Source organism: Mixophyes fleayi, chromosome 4 (genome assembly GCF_038048845.1).
Source record: "Mixophyes fleayi isolate aMixFle1 chromosome 4, aMixFle1.hap1, whole genome shotgun sequence".
Classification (NCBI taxonomy): Eukaryota; Metazoa; Chordata; class Amphibia; order Anura; family Limnodynastidae; genus Mixophyes; species Mixophyes fleayi.
This window is the reverse complement of record NC_134405.1, coordinates 70606091-70620113: the sequence shown is the minus strand read 5'-3', so window position 1 is coordinate 70620113 and position 14023 is coordinate 70606091. Positions and strand designations below refer to the sequence as shown.

General features: G+C 42.3%; 1 pseudogene; it reads right to left on the bottom strand.

Annotated features, from left to right (window-relative positions):
- Positions 1-2550: 2550 nt before the first annotated feature.
- On the bottom strand, positions 2551-2649 carry LOC142155727 (U2 spliceosomal RNA; annotated as a pseudogene).
- Positions 2650-14023: the final 11374 nt, after the last annotated feature.

The following is a 14023-nucleotide window of genomic DNA, read 5'->3' as shown; positions in this document are numbered from 1 at the left end:
TTACTTTCAAGAGGTAGTTGATATGGAAATGTCAGACAGTCCCTTTCCTTACTGGGAAGAAAAGCAAGCTATTTGGAAACCCATGTACAAACTTGCTTTGCAATACCTAAGCTGCCCACCCTCCAGTGTGTACTCTGAACGAGTGTTCAGCACAGCAGGGAACTTAGTCAGTGATCGCCGTAGAAGGTTACTTCCCAAAAATGTGGAGAAAATGATGTTTATAAAAATGAACTACATCTTCCACGAGGAAGGCCTTCACCATCCAAGACATGCAAGCACTGACTGTTCTCTAATGGCGGATTCAAGCGGCGATGAATTGATAGTCTGTGATGATGACGATAACACTGATGAGGGTGAGGATGAAGCTGAAGATGATGCCGATAACATCTTTTTAAAACTTTCTATGTAAGTGTAGGGTGCAATCTACCCCCAAAGAGGAAAGGGACTTGTGGCATTTCCATATCACATACCATCTTGAAAGGCTGCTGTTAGGGCAATTTATCCTTAAGGGTAGGGTGTCATAGACAGAGTGACCCTAAACTGGCTTTGTCCATTTTTCATAATATTGTACAGTCTATAATGGCTGAATTTTTTAGTATTTTATACAAGTGGAGGGGGGCCTAGAGAGACAGAAACCAAACTGGCTTTCTCCATGTCAATTAATATTGTACAGTCTATAATGGCTGAATTTTTTAGTATTTTATACAAGTGGAGGGGGGCCTAGAGAGACAGAAACCAAACTGGCTTTCTCCATGTCAATTAATATTGTACAGTCTATAATGGCTGAATTTTTGGGTATTTTATACAAGTGGAGGGGGGCCTAGAGAGACAGAAACCAAACTGGCTTTCTCCATGTCAATTAATATTGTACAGTCTATAATGGCTGAATTTTTGGGTATTTTATACAAGTGGAGGGGGGCCTTGAGAGACAGAAACCAAACTGGCTTTCTCCATGTCAATTAATATTGTACAGTCTATAATGGCTGAATTTTTTGGTATTTTATACAAGTGGAGGGGGGCCTTGAGAGACAGAAACCAAACTGGCTTTTTCCATTTCTTTACATATTTAACTATAAGTGTAGGGTGTAATATACATTCAAAGACGATGGCTGCATTGCCAATATGCATAGATGGAGAGGAAGACAATCTGTTTTGTGTGTAGAATAGGCCTACCAACGAAGAATTAAACTGTTTTTTGGGATGATTTATTACCTCAACAATTAGATTACTTGTCTCTAAAACAGTTGGAGCACTAAATTGGGTTAATTTAGGCCCAAAAACATGGATTTTCCCAAAAAATAGCAAAACAAAACCAAACAAAACCAAAACCAAAACCAAAACACGCAATGGAGGTTTTGCAAAACCAAAACCAAAACCAAAACACGACGGTAATCCAGATCCAAAACCGAATCCAAAACCAAAACACGGGGGTCAGTGACCATCTCTATCTATAAACTACTCTGCCTTGCATTGTGCTCTTATAAGTGAAAACATACGTACATATAGTATCACTGCCCAGTGTTCCAAAGAGAGGTCATGTGACCACCTAAATGATTTTAGAGATTAGCAATAGTATATTTAATATTTACATTTGTTTTCTACCCAGACTAATGCAAGATTTCGAAAGTGATGATTAACATGTAGAAATCCACCAAAACAATCCATAACAAATGTCTGGTCTGCCTATGTCATAGGTTTGACATTACAGTTGCTTGGTCACCAGTGTTTCAGTGTGCACCCACCCTCTTGGGGTTCAAGGCTAAGGATGACTCAGACCTGTGTACTGTGCTACAAAATTCTGTCTTCATAGTGCAGGAGAAGTTCAAGTGATTACAGTGACAGCATGAAGTGATTACAGTGACCAACGTTTCCTGCTAGACTTTTTGGATTCTCCTGAATCATAGAGGAGAAATATATGTTGTCCAGCTATAAATGATGAATTTTAGAGAGATTTTTTTTCAGTATTTACAGTATTTAGCTGTTCAAGAGAAAAGTTCCCAGTACTTCTACTGATTTTTTTTATTTTTTTTCATTGAAAGCCTAAAATCGTGTTTTCACCCTAGTTTCTGAAAAAATAAGTGAATAACTTAAAAAATGTGCTCCAGGGTGTCGTTCAGACCCTCCTCCAAAAGAGGAAGGGTCCCTCTATCCCCAACCCCCGGATCCATAAGGACCTTTAGGGGGCAAGGGTCTTCAGACCCCCTTCGCTGCAAGGCTAGGGGGTCCCTTTAACCAAGGGTTCCACCGAAGCTTCCTCCCTGGTACTTATGCCTCCCCCTGAAAGGAGACCTCAGATGGTTTCAGGGGGGTGGGAGCCACTGGGACGACACCAGCCCCCCTAGATTCTCGAGGATCAGGAGCCATAAGGGCTCCAGCATCTCCTCCAATCCGTGAAAAAACATATATAAAAAAAAGTGAAGTGACAAACAGTGAGAAAAATAAATAAATAAATTAGTGCCGTGCAAAACGGCCCCAGCCTTTCGGCCGAGATGTTAAAAATGAATCCTGCCTAGCCAAAAGGCTGGGGCAAGGAAGAGTGTGTAGCTGAAAGTGGGGTTCCTGCAAAGTCCTGAATCAAGTGAGTGTCAGATATTAAACTGCTAAGAACAGATACTACACTTGATCTTAGCAAAAAGGCCGAGAAGCGATTTATGGGTGAGGGTGTGTTTTTTTTTTGGGGGGGGGGGGGGGGGGGGGTGTTAACAGGCAATGTTCTGTTAGATTAGTAGAATTAAAGAAATTATTCATTTTTTTTAATGGGTGGAGGTTTCTAAATGTTTTTAAATTACTTTAATCTATTATTTTTAAATGTAAAAAAATATATATATTTTTTTAAACATCACCGAAAACCAATCAGTGTCAGAACTACCACTGGTGCTGCAGATGCCATGCATCGGGGCCCATGGAGATAATGGGGCCCGCTGCATGGCAGATGCAGAGGGCCCTGGTTCCCTCCTCTCTGCCTTACTACACCGGTGCCCACAGCTCAATAGTTCCACCTCTGAACTCAGTGGTGGCAGGGAGAAACAGACATGGGGTGCCAGAGGGAAACAGAGAGTTACACATACAACATTGGAGGAAGAAACACAAAGGGGAAACAGAGATAGGGGGAGATGAAAGAGACAGACAAACAGGGGGAGCATGGCAAGAGACACAGACAAGACATACAAACAACCCCTTTAAGAAGACGGGACAACAAGAGCAGAGGTAATAGGCTGTATGGTTCCTGCGTTCTTCTGGCAGAGATATGCTGGAGACGCCGGACTATAAGAAAACCTCTGGACTCTGCATTCCGGTGGTGACTAGAATAACAACTAGCAACTGGAAATCCCCCCTAAGTGTAAGAGAAAACTTTTGATCACCTGTAAAGCAAGTTTCAATTTTGCATTAAATTAAGTGTTTATTTCCCTCACCAACCAATATGCCTCCTGATTATATCAGGAATAATTCCATCAGCCAGAAGGCAGGGGTGGATTGGCTATAGGCCTTACTAGGAGATATATGGGGCTGTATGGGGCAGGGGCAGGCTGGTCTAGTCCCAAATTCAATTATTTTGGCCAGCATCTTTGTAGGTTGGACTGCTTGCTGTGTGTTGCTTTACAACACAAAGCCATTTACATTGTGCTTGTGTGTCCGGCGCAGCCTCCGGTAGCCCTTTATTCTGCTTCTCCCTAGCCTCCCAGAGGCTTCCTCCATTGACCGGGACTTTTGCACTTTTTCTACCCCTGCTTTTGTATGTGTGCCCCCCCTTATGTGTGTGCCTACCTCCATTGTGTGTGCCTCTCTCTCCCCCTTTATGTGACCCTCCCCCTTTATGTGTGAGCCTCTTCGCCCCATTGTGTATTCCTTTCTCCTCCCCTTATATGTGTGCCCCTCTCCCCCCTTTATTTGTGTGCCCCCCATTGTGTGTTCCTCTGTCCCCCGTCCTTTATGTGTGTGCCACTCTCCCCCCTCTCCTTTATGTGTGTACCTCTCTCCTCTCCATTGTGGGTGTCTCTATCTCCTCTTCATTGTGTGTCTCTCTCCCCCCATTCTGTGTGTGCCTCTCTCACCCCTATTGTGTGCGTGCCTCTGCCCCCCATGTGTGTGTTCACCTCTGTCCCCTGTTTTGTGTGTGCATCTCTGTCTCCAATTTTATGTGTACCTATTTGTCGCCAACTGTCTCTCTCACCATGTGTGTTTCTCTATGCCAGTGACCATTAATTGTTGTGTCTGTCTCCCAGAGCCGTAACTAGGGCTGTGCGAGAGGGGCGACTGCCCAGGACGCAAGGCTGAAGGGGGGGGGGGGCACAGTGACTGTGGAAGAGGGTTGTCACCAGGAGCTAACCAATCATTGGGCATGTGGTCCTGGGCCTTAGGTACTTTTTAGAATAGATGTTAAGAATTAATACATGTCATATCTCTGGATCAATATACTATTATATGTGATTATAAAATGTCAGTAGGGATACGTGTTCTGCTTTATTTAGATTTCCAACCCTTTCTTGAGTATTTTTAATGTGTTTTCCAATAACACTTCTTGTTGAAGTGTAGACCATAGTTAAATAAGTTCCAGAACTTGCAGCCTAAGAGCCATACTCACAAATGTAGCAGAAATGTTTTAAATTCCAAAAACTTGATCTGTGGTAGAATGTTTGTTCCTTTTTCTGTTCATTGAATTCCCATATATCTTCATATTCACTAAGGAAGGTTTATGTTTGTGGTAAAATTGGATGGTAAGAATAAACCCTCAAGTCATCATCATCACCAGCTGTTTATATAGTGCTACTAATTCCGCAGTGCTGTACAGAGAACTCACTCACATCAGTCCCTGCCCTCATTGGAGCTTACAGTCTAAATCCCCTAACATACACACACAGACACAGACCGACAGAGAGACTAGGGTCAATTTGAAAGCAGCCAATTAACCTACTAGTATGTTTTTGGAATTTGGGAGGAAACTGGAGGACCCGGAGGAAACCCACGCAAACACGGGGAGAACATACTAACTCCACATAGATAAGGCCATGGTCAGGAATCGAACGCATGACCCCAATGCTGAGGTGATTTATTGTTGGTAAATCAGACTAAAAGGATCTTTTTTCTTTCAGCAATTTTTTTCATCAGAGAAAATTAAAATTGAAAACAACAAATCTGCTAGTATTTACAATGAATGAACTGGCAGTATGTGAATTATTTGGAGAGAAAAGTAAAAGAGTCAAATATAGTCTCATATTAAAGCCAGGTATAATTACCAATATATATATATTTATTTATTTTAAATGTTATTTTAAAAATCAAAACATTTTTGGTCTTTCCTTAAAAATCAGCACATATCTCCTTTGCTACCCTCCCCCGGATCTTGATAAATTCTCAAAAAAATTGGCAGCGCACTTCCTCACAGCCGCCAAATCTCTCATTGCCCTCAACTGGAAGCGCAGTTCTTCTCCATCTTTTTCGGCCCTTAAAAAACAAATTTGGAATGAGGCAGCAATGGAAGAGATTACTTACCACCTACCCGACAGAGGTTATGCTTTCAGCCAAGTTTGAGCTCCATGGCAAATGGCGGAAAGCGCGTTTCCCTCTGACACTTAATTTCCCCGTGGAGGCCCATGTGTGGCGAGTGGGACCCTGCTCCTGCTCTACCAACCCTTGACCCTCTAACACACTTTCATTGCCTTCCCTCTGACTGCACTCTTGTCTATCTTCTGTGGTCTTCCTTCTTCCCTTCCCCCTCTTACCCCCCCCTTTTTTTTACACCACCCCCCCCCCCACACCCCCCCAGTTCTATTTTGATGTTGTCTGATCTATGTAAGGTAAAGCAAGAAATAACATAAAAAACTGGTCAGTTTACATCTCAAGTTTTTTGTGGATGTCCTCCCTGGATTTCATTACAATATAAATGTCTTCTGATTTTGTATCTTGTATGCCTTGTATTGCTTGACCATTCAAAATAAAGTATTATAAAAAAAAAAAAAAATCAGCACATATATGTATCATTAAAGCACAATTAGAACATGCTCCCTTTATATAATTTTAATGCATCACCAATAAGCTTTTGTGACGTATTCTGGTGGATGTAGTTTGTTATATTTTGGACTTCTTTATGTCCATTAATGTACACCTTGTGCTTATTTTATCTATGCCCTACTGAAACTTGCTTAAATAATTGTCAGACATGCTTTTTAATTTGTTTATTAATTAGGGATGTGCACCGGCGACTTTTGGTGTCTCGTGTTTTGTGTTTTGGATTCGGATTTTCGTGATGTTTTGGGTTCGGATTTGTTTTGCAAAACACCTGCTGAAAGGTTTTGGTTCGGATTTAAGGTTTTGGATTCGGATTTTTTTTGAAAAAAGCATAAAAAGTTAAAAAATCAATTTTTTGGGCTTATTTTCACTCCTATGCTATTATCAACCTCAATAACATTCAATAACAAGCATTTCCACTAATTTACAGTGTATTCTGAACACCTCACAATATAGTTATTAGTCCAAAACGTTGCAACGAGGTATCTTTCTGGACTGCGTAGTGGAGTGGTCCCCACAATATAATTAGAAAACCATCAACTGGTATGAATCGCAGCAAAAAATGTACCTGGACTGCGTAGAGGAGTGGTCACTCACCACAATATAAATTAAAAATCCTGAACTTGTATGATTCGCACCAATAAATGTATCTGGACTGCGTAGAGGAGTGGGTCACCACAATATAATAAGAAAACCATCAACTGGTCTTAATCGCACCAAAAAATGTACCTGGACTGCGTAGAGGAGTGGGTCACCACAATATAATTTAAAAACCCTGAACTTGTATGATTCGCACCAATAAATGTATCTGGACTGCGTAGAGGAGTGGGTCACCACAATATAATTTAAAAACCCTGAACTTGTATAATTCGCACCAATAAATGTATCTGGACTGCGTAGAGGAGTGGTCACCACAATATAATTAATAAAAAACCCTCCACGGCTCTGAATTTCCCCCAAAAAAATTCTGGACTGTGTAGTGGGGTGGCCCCGGTACTAAATTTGATACCGGGGCCACAATACCTCCTCCAATTTCCAAGTGTAGTGTTTATAACATATTAACACTACACTAATTCTAGCACGTCAAACCCTCTTGTTTTAAATAATGACAGGGCATTTAACTTTTGATTTAATTTATTGAATTTGTTGGCATTTTCTTTTACTTTTTGAACATGGCAAACGACTGTTGAATGGTCACATAATGCCAAAAAAATAGTTGCAAGATGGACCCACCCTTATGTTGTTGAAATAGGACATACACACTTTAACAAACCAATCATTTCAGCGACAGGGCCTACCAAACAACTGTGGCTGAAATGATTGGTTTGTTTGGGCCCCCACACCAAAAAAACAATTCATCTCTCCCTGTACAAACTAAACAGGCTCTACTGAGGAAAGATGTCGTCCTCCTCCTCACACATTATCAATTCGTCCCCGCTGGACTCCACAACCACAGGTCCCTCTGTACTATCTGGAGGGCAGTGCTGTACTTCATTGAGGAATTGATTATTCATTTTCATAAACATCATTTTTTCAACGTTGTGAGGAAACAACCTCCTTCGCCGCTCACTGACCAGGTTACCCGCTGCACTAAAAACTCTTTCCGAGTACACACTGGAGGGGGGACAACTCAGGTAAAATAGAGCCAGTTTGTACAGGGGCTTCCAAACTGCCTTTTTTTCCTGCCAGTAACAATATGGACTGTCTGACATGTCTATTTGGATGGTGTCAGCAAAATAATCCTCCACCATTTTTTCAATTGTGACGGCATCCACTGCAGCGACAGTAGACATGTCTGCAATGGTTGGCAGGTCCTTCAGTCCGGACCAGATGTTATCAGCATCCCCGCCAGCGGCTCTTTTAGGAAAACTGAGCTTTTTCCTCGCAGCCATAGATGTGGAAGAAAATGAGGGTGGAGCTGTTGGCATGTCACGGTCCTCTTCAGAGGACAATCTCCTGACCAGAAGGTCTTTGCACCTCTGTAGACTTGTGTCCGCCGGAAACAGAGACACAACATACGCTTTAAACCGAGGATCGAGCACGGTGGCCAGAATGTATTCCTCTGACTTTAAAAGAGTGACCACCCTCGGATCCTGGCAAAGCGTACGAAGGGCTTCATCCACAAGAGCTACATGCTTTGTTGGATCGCAATGCTTTACCAGATCCTCCCTCACTTTCTCCAGCTGCTTCTGCAACAGCCTGATCAGGGGAATGAACTGATTCAAGCTGGCAGTGTTGGAACTGACTTCTCGTGTGGCAAGTTCAAACGGCTGGAGAACCTTGCACAATACGGAAATCAGTCTCCACTGCGCTTGACTCAGCCGCATCCCCACTCCTTTGCCTATGTCGTAGGTGGCTGTGTAGGCCTGAATGGCCTTTTGCTGCTCCTCCATCCTCTGCAGCATATAGAGGGTGGAGTTCCAGCGCGTCACAACCTCTTGTTTGAGGTGATGGCAGGGCAGGTTCATGCTTTTTTGATGTGCCTCTAGTCTGCGGTAGGCACTGGCTGAATGCCGAAAGTGTCCAGCAATTTTGCGCGCCACCGCAAACATCTCCTGCACACCCCTGTCACTCTTGAGGTAATGCTGCACCACCAAATTAATGGTGTGTGCAAAACATGGGACGTGCTGGAAATTGCCCATATTTAATGCCCTCACAATGTTACTGGCATTGTCTGACACCACAAATCCCCATGAGAGTCTAAGTGGGGTAAGCCACTGGGAGATAATTTCCCTCAGTTTCTCTAATATGTTGTCAGCGTTGTGCCTCTTATTAAAGCCTGTAATACACAATGTTGCCTGCCTTTGCACGAGCAGCCATTTTGTAGATGCTGCTACTGATGCAGCTGTTGCTGCGGAAGGCGATGCATCTACCCAGTGGGCTGTCACAGTCATATAGTCCTTCGTTTGCCCAGAACCACTTGTCCACATGTCCGTGGTTAAGTGGACAGTGGGTACAACCGCATTTTTCAGAGCACTGAGGACACTTGATCGTACTTCTCTGTACATTTTTGGTATCGCCTGCCTAGTGAAGTGAAATCTCGATGGGATTTGTTACCAGGGACACAATACCTCCATCAAGTGGGTCTTGATCTTTCCCTACTTTATCCTCCAAATTTTTGCTCTCCATTATATATAGCACAAGATACTGCAGAATGTGTGAACTTGGTAATATTGCAGTACCAATGGGCTTATACTGCAGGATTGATTTTGCAAATTTTGTTGTAATTTAATTTTTTTTTTTGTATTTTTTTTATAACTTTTTTAAAAAATTTTAAACACTTGGGAATATTGGGGAAATAACTATGCCCTTAGAAGCACAGAGCACGGGACACAGGACCACTGGACTGAACAGGAAACAGCACACAGGACCCAGCAGCACCACTGCACTCAAAATTGACAGAGCACAGCACACAGCACCACTGGACTGATACTGCAGAACACAGCACAGCGCAGCACAGAACTAAACAGCACAGCACGAGATCTACCAGAACAGAGGACCACCTAACACACCCTCCCTCTACCCTGATCAATGCCCGAGTGAAGATGGCGGCGACTAGCGGGGAATTTATAGGTTCCGAGTATCGCGAGATCCGACAGCGGGATTATGACTCCGAGCCTCGGTTTCAATTTTTCATTTGGCGCCAATACCCAGATCTGTCTCGGATCCGACTCGGATCGGCAACGTTCGGGTGGGCTCGGATTCAGGAAATCCGAGTGTGCTCATCTCTATTATTAATTCAGACCATGTTATTGTTGACTATTATCGTGCTGTGTGAAGGAGTCAGGCTGACATGTATGTATCATTGAAGAATGAGACATTACATATTAAGTTTAATAGTTTTGGCTCAATGGTGTCCTGTTCAACAGTCACATGAAACTGTCATGAGACCACGTGGTCACATATACCAAAGGGCTTGATTTTGAGTTAGGAGCGAATCATAGAAAAGAAGCAAATTTGCACCTTGCAAAACCATGTTGCATTAGAGGGGGAGGTAAATTTAAAATGTGTGGACAGATTTATAGTTGGGATAGTGCATGTTCTAGATCACCTTTAATTTCAGTGTAAAAAAGTATTTGTGTGCTACATGAAACAGACAGCATTTCCCTTGCATGCAAAAAAAATAAGTGAATTTGTACCCCTTGTATTGTACCATGGTTTGTCCTTGTGCAAAGTTGCTTCTTTTCTTTGACTTGCTCCTAACTCAAAATCAGACGCTTAATGTGTAAACAGGTGTGAATTAGATAATCTTTTTATGCGTGCCTGGATCATTGGCATCAGCTCTCAGTTCATGCTGTGTGTTTCACAGTGGGTATCAAAGCTTTACACACACTTTAAATTCCTGTGGTAAACATTTGGGACTATTTTGCCTAGTCTTAAGGTTTGAATTAGATCATTGAACTGATTGCAGAATGGCTGGACCTGTATGCACTTAGCATTGACCCCATTCAGCTGTCAAACCAAAAGACTGGATCCCACAGGGCTACATTACTGCTGGCAATAGATGACAATGCACAAATAGTGATAGCAGTCATCTGCAGACTGACTCCTAGACAGATTTCAATAGTTCTCAGCCACTATGGTGGCTGGTGGAGACTCACACATTAATTTGGTCTAAATTGTACAAATAAGATTGTGATCAATGGGGGGTATATTTACTAAACTACAGGTTTGACAAAGTGGAGATGTTGCCTATAGCAACCAATCAGATTCTAGCTTTCATTTATTTAGTGCTTTCTACAAAATGATAACTAGAATCTCATTGGTTGCTATAGGCAACATCTCCACTTTTTCAAACCTGCAGTTTAGTAAATATACCCCCTGGACTGGGTCCTTAAAAACTTTGCCCATTATACCAAAATAGAAAACAATGATAAACACGCATACACAATTTTAAAATAAAGATTAATTCAATAAAAGACTGCCCAAACCTAATTGACCACTTTATTACATATAAAAAGCAGTGTCTGGGAGCCATTGGGAGACTGTTTTTTTTATAGTACTGCAGCATTTTTAGTAATATTAGTGGCACAATTACACACACACGGGGTGTATATGGTGGTATGCCATACCGCCACTTCATCTACTGTCTTCATTGTTAAACTATAAAATCCACTGACATACATTCCCATTCCGTTTTTCACACCACCACTTCTAAATTACCTCTTCGACCACTAATATATATATATATATATATATATATATATTTATAAATACACACCAATCAGCCACAACAATGAAAACCAATATTATTTAGGTCCCCTTTGTGCCGCCAAACAGCTCTGACCCGTAGAGGCATGGACTCGACGATACCTGAAGGTTTCCTGTGGTATCTGGCACCAATATGTCAGCATCGGGTCCTTTTAGTCCTGTAAGTTGTGATATGAGGCCTCCATGACTTGGAATTTGGAGGCCACAACACTGAACTCTTTGTCATGGTCCTCAATTTTTGTAGTGGTGCAGGGCACATTATCCTGCTGAGAGAGGCCACTGTCATCAGGGAATACTATTGCCAGGAAGGTGTATACTTGATCTGCTGCAATGTTTAGGTTGGTGGTATGTGTCAAAGTAACATTCACATGAATGCCAGAACCCAAGGTTTCCCAGCAGAATTGAAAAGATTTGTTAGCCTTCACTCCCCATGTGCTTTGGGCACCCATTACTCTGTTGCCAGTTGGACAACTTTTGGTAGGTTCTAACCACTGCATTTCAGGAACACCCCGCAAGACCTGTTGGTTTGGAGAAACCTGGTGGCCAGAGGGCATCTGAGGGAAAATCTGGTGGGCAGCGAGGCATGTGATGGAAAAGCTGGTGAAGAGGGGCATGAGAGTGAAAACTTGGTGGGCAGCTTGGCATGTGAGGGCAGAGGGGTATGTTGGTAAAAAGTTGGTGGGCATAGGGGCATGTGAGGGAAAAGCTGATGGACAGCGGGCATATGAGAGAAAAGCTGGCAGACAGAGGGGCATGTGAGAGAAAAGCTGGTGGACAGAGGTGCATGTGAGGGAAAAGATGGTGGGCAGAGAGGTATTTGAGAGAAAACTGATGTGCATGTCAGTGTGTACTAAGTGTATAATAAAAGATAATAATAATAATAAAACCTCATTACTAGGCATTTAATTAGCAAGTTCATTGTTCCTGGAACTAACCCCTGCTGGTCTGGCTAGACCAAATGTGGAGAAAACAAACTTGCACAATTGTTCCCAACAATGCGAGCCTAATCAAGGATGATTATCTTAACTCTGGTGGCCTTTCTGAATGAACCCCTTCCAGCCATAGTGACATTCAGAGCTGGAGATCTAATAGCTCTTTGTACCAGCCAGCCCTCTGCATGCATAGTCCCACTACATACATGAGCTGGCTCTTAGAGCACCTATAGAGCAGACATTGGTCGTAACAGTCTTTACAGGATCACTGTTTCCCCAAGTTGGCTCTTCTTCAGGCATAGTATCAGTACTTACACGGAGACACAATTTAAACATACATTATAAATAGCATAAACATACAGTTAAAACATATTATACTGAGCATATTCATACAGGGTAAACGAGAATGGGGTGTGTGAAGTAGTGGGTGCAGTGAGCTTCACCTTTATTTGAACACGTTGGTTTCCATCTCTCTATGAACCTGGGAATCCGAAGAACAAAATTAGTAAAAAAAAAACTTCAAAGTCCATTGTGAAGGAAATTCCCCGACATGGCCTGATGAGTAGGGTCTACGTAATGTATTGTTTCCCTGTACATGTTGTACATTGTGCATTGTAATTTGATTTACATTTTCAATAAAGTTCTATACTGACTGCTGTAAAATCATCCTTCATTCTTGATTTAAAAGATGTGTGAAATATATACCTATAACCACCATATCTGACTGGGCAAAGACTAAACTGTCTGACTTTAATTTCAAGAAAACTTCTATAATTTACATTAGGACATACATTGTCAGACACAAGTTTTCCTATAAAACACTACATGTATGACTTCAGAACTCACTGATTATACACTCAGTGGCCCCTTTATTAAGTATACCTTTCTAGTACTGGGTAGGACTACCCTATATAGCTTTGTGTATCATGGCATGCATTCAACGAGGTGCTGGGAACATTCCTTAGATATTCTGGTCCATGTTGACGTGCTGGCATCACACAGTTGCTGCAGATTTGTTGGCTGAACATCCATGCTGCAAATCTCCCTTTCCACCATATCCCGAAGGTTCTCTATGAGATTGACCTCTGGATGGTGTATTATTTGTGACGTGACATGTTATCCTGCTGTAAGTAGCCATTAGAAGATGGTTAGACATTGGTCATAAAGTGATGCATATAGTCAGCAACAATACTCAGGTTGTGGCATTTAAATAATGCTCAATTTTTATTAAGGTCTAATGTGTGCCAAGAAAACATTCCTCACACCACTACACCACCACCCACAGCCTGTTCTATTGCCAAAAGGCAGCATGGATTCATGTTTAAATTCTGACCCTACCATCTGCATGTCGCAGCAGAAGAGATTCATCACACCAGTTCCCTTATAACACCAGACATTTTTCTAATCGTCAGCTTTCCAGTATGGTGAGGCTGTGCCCAATGTAGCCTCAGTTTCCTGTTCTTAGCTGTCTTGCAACCGCTCCCTGGATGTTTTTTTTGTTTGTTCACCATTCTCTGTAAACTCAGACTGCAGAATCCCAGGAGATCAGCAGTTTCCAAGGTATTCAAACCACCCTGTCTGGCGCCAACATTTATTACACAGTCAATGAATTAATTTACTATATACCAAAATTACTACATAATATACCCTTTATTTCCCTGGTGTCTGGATCGAGATGGGTCCAGCCGCATCACTGCTGCTAGCAGCAAACAGTGCCAACTGCCTCTACAATCAAACAATAGAAGAGACAGCGGCGGGTTGGCAGCAATCTCCTACTCTAGTCCCGTCACCCGCCACTGCCTCTTCCATTGTTTGATTGCAGAGGCAGTAGGCACTGTTTGCTGCTAGTAGCAGTGATGTGGCTGGACAATAGT